Source organism: Petromyzon marinus (assembly GCF_048934315.1).
Source record: "Petromyzon marinus isolate PM22_M1 ecotype Great Lakes invasive population chromosome 77 unlocalized genomic scaffold, UKy_Petmar_22M1.pri1.0 chr77_unloc.4, whole genome shotgun sequence".
NCBI classification, from domain to species: domain Eukaryota; kingdom Metazoa; phylum Chordata; class Hyperoartia; order Petromyzontiformes; family Petromyzontidae; genus Petromyzon; species Petromyzon marinus.
Genome location: NW_027422624.1, coordinates 873,051 through 883,156, shown reverse-complemented (window position 1 = coordinate 883,156; position 10,106 = coordinate 873,051). Strand labels below are relative to the sequence as shown.

The 10,106-nt window shown below is 51.7% G+C and overlaps 1 protein-coding gene across 5 annotated transcripts in view; it reads right to left on the bottom strand.

Annotated features, from left to right (window-relative positions):
- Positions 1–10,106, bottom strand: part of LOC142908245 (uncharacterized) — a 55,699-nt gene that overhangs the window by 27,302 nt on the left and 18,291 nt on the right. The window lies entirely within an intron of this gene.

The following is a 10,106-nucleotide window of genomic DNA, read 5'->3' as shown; positions in this document are numbered from 1 at the left end:
CACACCAACACGTAACAACACACACACACCAACACACACCTACACACAGACACACACACACCAACACATAACAACACACACACACCAACACACACACCTACACACACACCTACACACACACAGGTACTCGTCATCAACTCGCGCACCTACACACAGACACACACACACCAACACATAACAACACACACACACCAACACATAACAACACACACACCAACACACACACCTACACACACACCAACACGTAACAACACACACACACCAACACACACCTACACACAGACACACACACACCAACACATAACAACACACACACCAACACACACGACACACACACCAACACATAACAACACACACACCAACACACCTACAAACAGACACACACACACCAACACATAACAACACACACACCAACACACACACCTACACACACCAACACATAACAACACACACACCAACACACACACCAACACATAACAACACACACACACCAACACACACACCTACACACAAGACACACACACCAACACATAACAACACACACACCAACACACACACCTACACACAGACACACACACACCAACACATAACAACACACACACACACCAACACACACACACCTACACACACACCTACACACAGACACACACACACCAACACATAACAACACACACACACACCAACACACACACCTACACACACAGGTACTCGTCATCAACTCGCACACCAACACACAACAACAACAACCGCCATTCGCCACTAAGTGGCGGTGACGTCACCACGACGCTTGTGCCAGGCTATGTGCACCCTGAGGCCACGTGAAGTGTCGAACGCCCGCTGGCAGGAGGTCACGGGGCAGACCCAGGTGCCACGGGTCGACTGACTGAGATGACTGGCTGGTGCACCACCTGTGCCCCCTACTGTGCCAACCTGCTGTGCTTTAGCCACCCGGCGCTCCGCTCGTTGTTGTGAGCGTCGCTCCTCCGCCCTCCGTTGTTGTTGGAGGGCGACTGCCTCCAACTGCCCAGTAGCATCCTTCACGAGCCTCCTCCACAGAGGCCGATCTTGACACCGCTGGTACCAGTCATCGGCAAGTCCACTCAGCTCCACGTCCTCCTGTACCACATCACTCCATCTCTTCTCTAGCCCGTGCCGCGCCCGCTTAGCCCCCTCAATCCGGCCAAACAAAAGCTGTTTCGGCATGCGGTGGCTGGGCATGCGGGCTACATGACCCAGCCATCGCAGCCTTGCCTGCCGGAGGAGCTCACCGATGGGACCCTGCCCAGATCTTTCAAGGATTTGTGAGCTCCTCACACAATCCAGTCTGGTTAAACCCAGGATGGATCGTAGGCAGGCCACACACACACAGGTACTCGTCATCAACTCGCACACCTACACACAGACACACACACACCAACACATAACAACACACACACCTACACACAGACACACACACACCAACACATAACAAAACACACACCAACACACACACACACCAACACACACACACCAACACATAACAACACACACACCAACACACACACCAACACACACACACAGGTATTCGTCATCAACTCGCACACCTACACACACACACACCAACACATAACAACACACACACCAACACACACACACCAACACACACACACACACACAGGTACTCGTCATCAACTCGCACACCTACACACAGACACACACACCAACACATAACAACACACACACCTACACACAGACACACACACACCAACACATAACAAAACACACACAGGTACTCGTCATCAACTCGCACACCTACACACACACACACACCAACACATAACAACACACACACCAACACACACACCAACACACACACACAGGTATTCGTCATCAACTCGCACACCTACACACACACACACCAACACATAACAACACACACACCAACACACACACACCAACACACACACACACAGGTACTCGTCATCAACTCGCACACCTACACACAGACACACACACCAACACATAACAACACACACACCAACACACACCTACACACAGACACACACACACACCAACACGTAACAACACACACACACCAACACACACACCTACACACACACACAGGTACTCGTCATCAACTCGCACACCTACACACAGACACACACACCAACACATAACAACACACACACCTACACACACACATCAACACATAACAACACACACACACCAACACACACACCTACACACAGACACACACACCAACACATAACAACACACACACCTACACACACAACAACACACACACACCAACACACACACCTACACACAGACACACACACCAACACATAACAACACACAACACAACAACCGCCATTCGCCACTAAGTGGCGGTCCAGTAGTCCAGACTGTTGTTATGATGTCATATAGGGCAGTCTGTGCACAAACGCCACCCTCCCTCAGCATTTTGCTTGGGAGATCATCTGTGCCCGCTGCCTTTCCTGGTCTCAGACTCCAGATCGCCTTCAGTACTTCCTCAACAGATGGCACCTCAGCCAGCCACTCACAGGGGGTGACTTCTTCCAATATTTGAGGCACCGCAGCCTCAGCAGGGTCATCCTCACTTTGTGCCACGATGTTTTCCTGGCTGAGGGGTTTCCCAGCCCTCAGGACCTCACAGAAATGCTCAGCAAATCTGCAAACCTGTTCCTGGGGGTCGGAGATTGGAACACCGTTTTTTCCCCTAATGATGGTAATAGGTGTGGCGCTGGAGGTTACTTTTTTGATGGAGTCAAATAGAGGCTTGTGATCGCGGGCCACTGAGGCAGACTCCATCTCCTCAGCGACCCACGACCACCACCCATCCTTGCAGCGCCTCACGGCTCTCCGAACCTCCGAGCGAAGGCTGCGGTAAGCCTCCTCATTCTCTGACGTGGGATTCTGTAGCCGATGACAGTGGGCCTGTCGCTTTTTCTCAACTATTCTGAAAACCTCCTCTGTCAAACAGGGTCTCTGTGGAGGTCTGGACCGCGTACCCAAAGCAGCCAATGCAGCTGCATGAGTGACAGTCCTAAACCTCGCCCATTTACCCTCGACATAAGGAGGAGTGGGGGACGATGCCAACCCCAGCCGCAGGCGATGATGAAATTCTCGCTTGCAACTTTCATCAGATAACTGAGACCAGGCCACTTTATGTTGGAATGGGGTCCTGGGTGTACACCCACCACCGGAGCGGAAGAATGGCAGACGCATCTTACAGATGACAAGTCGATGGTCAGAGGGCAGATCAGCTCCACGGTAGGGCCTGGTGTCAAGGACATGGGCTCGCATCCGCTGGTCCATCACTATGTAGTCCAACAGATGTTCTTGCTTGGACCCGGCATGCATCCATGATGTTGTGTGGATGCGCCGATGCCGGAACAGCGTGTTGGTAATTACAAGCCCATGGGCTGCACAAAAATCTAGCAGCCTCCTACCGTTGTTATTGAGCTGATCTGGCCCATGCCCTCCAAACACTCCAGACCAGGTGCCAGCATCATGACCAACTCGGGCATTGAAGTCACCCAACAAGATGACTCTATCCCGAGAGGCCACTTTAGCCAGCACCTATGACAGGAGGTCATAGAAGGCATCTGACTCATCGGCTTTGCCTGCATCCCTCCACGAATGTTCGTCTTCGGTGGGGGCATAAGTAACCACGCCCACCACTCCTTGCCTCCGATTGATGGGAAGGCGAGCCCAAAGTAGCCTGGGGCTTACAGGTTCCCACACTTCACTGCCACGCTCCCACGTCCCCTTCATTCTTTTGTTTATAAGAACAGCCACACCCTGTTATTTGGCAGTCTGCTGCCCCGAGTAGAGGACTGTCCACCCCTCATGGTGGCAGGAACCAGAACCGGTCCACCGGACCTCCTGAATGCCACAGAGATCCAGGCGGTACCGGTCCAGCTCCTGACAGAGGAGTGGCAGCCTCTCCTCCGCAGTGAGCGTTCGAACATTCCACGTGGCCACACGTAGTGGTTTTTCGTTGTTTCTGGAGGAGCCCCGAGGGTAGAGATTCAATCTCCTGGCTCCGCCAATTGGGGTTTGGCCAGGAGACGTCATAGACGCCTGTCCCCCCGGGGCCTCCGGCACAAGCTTATTAGTTAGATATTTTAGACGTGGTTTAGTGGTAAATTTTTGAAGGTGGAGGGGTTACCAGCCCCCCGCACCCGTCCAGAGCCCCCGTTTAGCCCCTGTGGTGGTCACAGATGCCATGAGGGGAGGAGCCAATCGGAATTGGACCTCCCCCCACAGCACTGTCCACGACAGAGTTGCCCGTCCGGCACCGTGAGGAGGTAGGGGGTTGTTTTGCCAGACTACACACACATACACTACTACACACACACACTACTACACCACACTACACACACAGACACACACAACACTACTACACCACACTACACTACTACACCACACTACTACACCACACTACACTACTACACACACACTACTACACCACACTACTACACACACACTACTACACTACTACACACACACACTACTACACTACTACACACACACACTACTACACTACTACACACACACTACTCTATTACACACACACTACTACACCACTACCCCACACTACTACACACACTATTACACCACACACACTACGACACACACACTACTACACCACACACACCACTACACACACACACACCACTACACACACACACTACTACACCACACACACTACTACACACACACTACTACACACACACTACTACACACACACTACACTACTACACACACACTACTACACCACACATGGACAGCTGACACCCACAACTGCGGTGTGGCAGTGCCCCCTAGTGGCTGCGTGGGGTCAGGGATCACCAAAGACTTCATCTTGTGTGGTGAGTCTATGGGTCTCTGTGCGGTGAGTCTATGGGTCTCTGTGTGGTGAGTCTATGGGTCTCTGTGTGGTGAGTCTATGGGTCTCTGTGTGGTGAGTCTGTGGGTCTCTATGTGGTGAGTCTATGGGTCTCTGTGTGGTGAGTCTATGGGTCTCTGTGTGGTGAGTCTATGGGTCTCTGTGTGAGTTTATGGGTCTCTGTGTGGTGAGTCTATGGGTCTCTGTGTGGTGAGTCTATGGGTCTCTGTGTGCTGAGTCTATGGGTCTCTGTGTGCTGAGTCTATGGGTCTCTGTGTGGTGAGTCTATGAGTCTCTGTGTGCTGAGTCTATGGGTCTCTGTGTGCTGAGTCTATGGGTCTCTGTGTGAGTCTATGGGTCTCTGTGTGCTGAGTCTGTGGGTCTCTGTGTGGTGAGTCTATGTGTCTCTGTGTGGTGAGTCTATGGGTCTCTGTGTGCTGAGTCTATGGGTCTCTGTGCGATGAGTCTATGGGTCTCTGTGTGGTGAGTCTGTGGGTCTCTATGTGGTGAGTCTATGGGTCTCTGTGTGGTGAGTCTATGGGTCTCTGTGTGGTGAGTCTATGGGGCTCTGTGTGGTGAGTCTATGGGTCTCTGTGTCGTGAGTCTATGGGTCTCTGTGTGGTGAGTCTATGGGTATCTGTGTGCTGAGTCTATGGGTCTCTGTGTGCTGAGTCTATGGGTCTCTGTGTGGTGAGTCTATGAGTCTCTGTGTGCTGAGTCTATGGGTCTCTGTGTGCTGAGTCTATGGGTCTGTGTGGTGAGTTTATGGGTCTCTGTGTGGTGAGTCTATGGGTCTCTGTGTGGTGAGTCTATGGGTCTCTGTGTGGTGAGTCTATGGGTCTCTGTGTGGTGAGTCTATGGGTCTCTGTGTGAGTCTATGGGTCTCTGTGTGGTGAGTCTATGGGTCTCTGTGTGGTGAGTCTATGGGTCTGTGTGGTGAGTCTATGAGTCTCTGTGTGGTGAGTCTATGGGTCTCTGTGTGGTGAGTCTATGGGTCTCTGTGTGGTGAGTCTATGGGTCTCTGTGTGAGTTTATGGGTCTCTGTGTGGTGAGTCTATGGGTCTCTGTGTGGTGAGTCTATGGGTCTCTGTGTGCTGAGTCTATGGGTCTCTGTGTGCTGAGTCTATGGGTCTCTGTGTGAGTCTATGGGTATCTGTGTGCTGAGTCTATGGGTCTCTGTGTGCTGAGTCTATGGGTCTCTGTGTGGTGAGTCTATGAGTCTCTGTGTGCTGAGTCTATGGGTCTCTGTGTGCTGAGTCTATGGGTCTGGGTGGTGAGTTTATGGGTCTCTGTGTGGTGAGTCTATGGGTCTCTGTGTGGTGAGTCTATGGGTCTCTGTGTGGTGAGTCTATGGGTCTCTGTGTGGTGAGTCTATGGGTCTCTGTGTGAGTCTATGGGTCTCTGTGTGGTGAGTCTATGGGTCTCTGTGTGGTGAGTCTATGGGTCTGTGTGGTGAGTCTATGAGTCTCTGTGTGGTGAGTCTATGGGTCTCTGTGTGGTGAGTCTATGGGTCTCTGTGTGGTGAGTCTATGGGTCTCTGTGTGAGTTTATGGGTCTCTGTGTGGTGAGTCTATGGGTCTCTGTGTGGTGAGTCTATGGGTCTCTGTGTGCTGAGTCTATGGGTCTCTGTGTGCTGAGTCTATGGGTCTCTGTGTGGTGAGTCTATGAGTCTCTGTGTGCTGAGTCTATGGGTCTCTGTGTGCTGAGTCTATGGGTCTGTGTGGTGAGTTTATGGGTCTCTGTGTGGTGAGTCTATGGGTCTCTGTGTGAGTCTATGGGTCTCTGTGTGCTGAGTCTGTGGGTCTCTGTGTGGTGAGTCTATGTGTCTCTGTGTGGTGAGTCTATGGGTCTCTGTGTGCTGAGTCTATGGGTCTCTGTGTGGTGAGTCTATGAGTCTCTGTGTGCTGAGTCTATGGGTCTCTGTGTGCTGAGTCTATGGGTCTGTGTGGTGAGTTTATGGGTCTCTGTGTGGTGAGTCTATGGGTCTCTGTGTGAGTCTATGGGTCTCTGTGTGCTGAGTCTGTGGGTCTCTGTGTGGTGAGTCTATGTGTCTCTGTGTGGTGAGTCTATGGGTCTCTGTGTGGTGAGTCTATGGGTCTCTGTGTGGTGAGTCTATGGGTCTCTGTGTGGTGAGTCTATGAGTCTCTGTGTGCTGAGTCTATGGGTCTCTGTGTGCTGAGTCTATGGGTCTGTGTGGTGAGTTTATGGGTCTCTGTGTGAGTCTATGGGTCTCTGTGTGCTGAGTCTGTGGGTCTCTGTGTGGTGAGTCTATGTGTCTCTGTGTGGTGAGTCTATGGGTCTCTGTGTGCTGAGTCTATGGGTCTCTGTGCGGTGAGTCTATGGGTCTCTGTGTGGTGAGTCTGTGGGTCTCTATGTGGTGAGTCTATGGGTCTCTGTGTGGTGAGTCTATGGGTCTCTGTGTGGTGAGTCTATGGGTCTCTGTGTGGTGAGTCTATGGGTCTCTGTGTGGTGAGTCTATGGGTCTCTGTGTGGTGAGTCTATGGGTATCTGTGTGCTGAGTCTATGGGTCTCTGTGTGCTGAGTCTATGGGTCTCTGTGTGGTGAGTCTATGAGTCTCTGTGTGCTGAGTCTATGGGTCTCTGTGTGCTGAGTCTATGGGTCTGTGTGGTGAGTTTATGGGTCTCTGTGTGGTGAGTCTATGGGTCTCTGTGTGGTGAGTCTATGGGTCTCTGTGTGGTGAGTCTATGGGCATCTGTGTGGTGAGTCTATGGGTCTCTGTGTGAGTCTATGGGTCTCTGTGTGGTGAGTCTATGGGTCTCTGTGTGGTGAGTCTATGGGTCTCTGTGTGGTGAGTCTATGGGTCTGTGTGGTGAGTCTATGAGTCTCTGTGTGGTGAGTCTATGGGTCTCTGTGTGGTGAGTCTATGGGTCTCTGTGTGGTGAGTCTATGAGTCTCTGTGTGGTGAGTCTATGGGTCTCTGTGTGGTGAGTCTATGGGTCTCTGTGTGGTGAGTCTATGGGTCTCTGTGTGGTGAGTCTATGGGTCTCTGTGTGGTGAGTCTATGGGTATCTGTGTGCTGAGTCTATGGGTCTCTGTGTGGTGAGTCTATGGGTCTCTGTGTGGTGAGTCTATGGGTCTCTGTGTGGTGAGTCTATGGGTATCTGTGTGCTGAGTCTATGGGTCTCTGTGTGCTGAGTCTATGGGTCTGTGTGGTGAGTTTATGGGTCTCTGTGTGGTGAGTCTATGGGTCTCTGTGTGGTGAGTCTATGGGTCTCTGTGTGGTGAGTCTATGGGTCTCTGTGTGAGTCTATGGGTCTCTGTGTGGTGAGTCTATGGGTCTCTGTGTGGTGAGTCTATGGGTCTGTGTGGTGAGTCTATGAGTCCCTGTGTGGTGAGTCTATGGGTCTCTGTGTGGTGAGTCTATGGGTCTCTGTGTGGTGAGTCTATGAGTCTCTGTGTGGTGAGTCTATGGGTCTCTGTGTGGTGAGTCTATGAGTCTCTGTGTGGTGAGTCTATGAGTCTCTGTGCGTAAGTCTATGGGTCTCTGTGCATGAATCTATGGGTCTCTGTGTGGTGAGTCTATGGGTCTGTGTGGTGAGTCTATGGGTCTGTGTGGTGAGTCTATGGGTCTGTGTGGTGAGTCTATGGGTCTGTGTGGTGAGTCTATGGGTCTCTGTGTGGTGAGTCTATGGGTCTCTGTGTGGTGCGTCTATGGGTCTCTGTGTGGTGAGTCTATGGGTATCTGTGTGCTGAGTCTATGGGTCTCTGTGTGGTGAGTCTATGGGTCTCTGTGTGGTGAGTCTATGGGTCTCTGTGTGGTGAGTCTATGGGTATCTGTGTGCTGAGTCTATGGGTCTCTGTGTGCCGAGTCTATGGGTCTGTGTGGTGAGTTTATGGGTCTCTGTGTGGTGAGTCTATGGGTCTCTGTGTGGTGAGTCTATGGGTCTCTGTGTGGTGAGTCTATGGGTCTCTGTGTGAGTCTATGGGTCTCTGTGTGGTGAGTCTATGGGTCTCTGTGTGGTGAGTCTATGGGTCTGTGTGGTGAGTCTATGAGTCCCTGTGTGGTGAGTCTATGGGTCTCTGTGTGGTGAGTCTATGGGTCTCTGTGTGGTGAGTCTATGGGTCTGTGTGGTGAGTCTATGAGTCTCTGTGTGGTGAGTCTATGGGTCTCTGTGTGGTGAGTCTATGGGTCTCTGTGTGGTGAGTCTATGGGTCTCTGTGTGAGTTTATGGGTCTCTGTGTGGTGAGTCTATGGGTCTCTGTGTGCTGAGTCTATGGGTCTCTGTGTGCTGAGTCTATGGGTCTCTGTGTGAGTCTATGGGTATCTGTGTGCTGAGTCTATGGGTCTCTGTGTGCTGAGTCTATGGGTCTCTGTGTGGTGAGTCTATGAGTCTCTGTGTGCTGAGTCTATGGGTCTCTGTGTGCTGAGTCTATGGGTCTGTGTGGTGAGTTTATGGGTCTCTGTGTGGTGAGTCTATGGGTCTCTGTGTGGTGAGTCTATGGGTCTCTGTGTGGTGAGTCTATGGGTCTCTGTGTGGTGAGTCTATGGGTCTCTGTGTGAGTCTATGGGTCTCTGTGTGGTGAGTCTATGGGTCTCTGTGTGGTGAGTCTATGGGTCTGTGTGGTAAGTCTATGAGTCTCTGTGTGGTGAGTCTATGGGTCTCTGTGTGGTGAGTCTATGGGTCTCTGTGTGGTGAGTCTATGGGTCTCTGTGTGAGTTTATGGGTCTCTGTGTGGTGAGTCTATGGGTCTCTGTGTGGTGAGTCTATGGGTCTCTGTGTGCTGAGTCTATGGGTCTCTGTGTGCTGAGTCTATGGGTCTCTGTGTGGTGAGTCTATGAGTCTCGTTGTGCTGAGTCTATGGGTCTCTGTGTGCTGAGTCTATGGGTCTGTGTGGTGAGTTTATGGGTCTCTGTGTGGTGAGTCTATGTGTCTCTGTGTGGTGAGTCTATGTGTCTCTGTGTGGTGAGTCTATGGGTCTCTGTGTGCTGAGTCTATGGGTCTCTGTGTGCTGAGTCTATGGGTCTCTGTGTGAGTCTATGGGTATCTGTGTGCTGAGTCTATGGGTCTCTGTGTGCTGAGTCTATGGGTCTCTGTGTGGTGAGTCTATGAGTCTCTGTGTGCTGAGTCTATGGGTCTCTGTGTGCTGAGTCTATGGGTCTGTGTGGTGAGTTTATGGGTCTCTGTGTGGTGAGTCTATGGGTCTCTGTGTGGTGAGTCTATGGGTCTCTGTGTGGTGAGTCTATGGGTCT